This window comes from Vombatus ursinus, unplaced genomic scaffold (assembly GCF_900497805.2).
Source record: "Vombatus ursinus unplaced genomic scaffold, bare-nosed wombat genome assembly UNPS02014853.1, whole genome shotgun sequence".
Lineage (NCBI taxonomy): Eukaryota > Metazoa > Chordata > Mammalia > Diprotodontia > Vombatidae > Vombatus > Vombatus ursinus.
In genome coordinates this window covers 21,993-22,208 of record NW_020954631.1, presented here as the reverse complement: position 1 = coordinate 22,208, position 216 = coordinate 21,993, and positions in this window count along the sequence as shown.

The following is a 216-nucleotide window of genomic DNA, read 5'->3' as shown; positions in this document are numbered from 1 at the left end:
TGTACCAGACCAAATCCTGAGCAGAAAAATCTACGAAAAAAAAAATCACAGTTATTCTTTCCATCCCAGGTCAGCAAAAGGAAACAAACAGGTGTACAGACGTTGGGGATGGGGTCTAGCCAGGAATAGCTATGCAGCGCATTCCAGCACAGGGCAAGAAGAGGTCCCATGTCCGGTTCTATTGCCGGACCCCGAGCGAGCTCCTCTCGGTGGGTT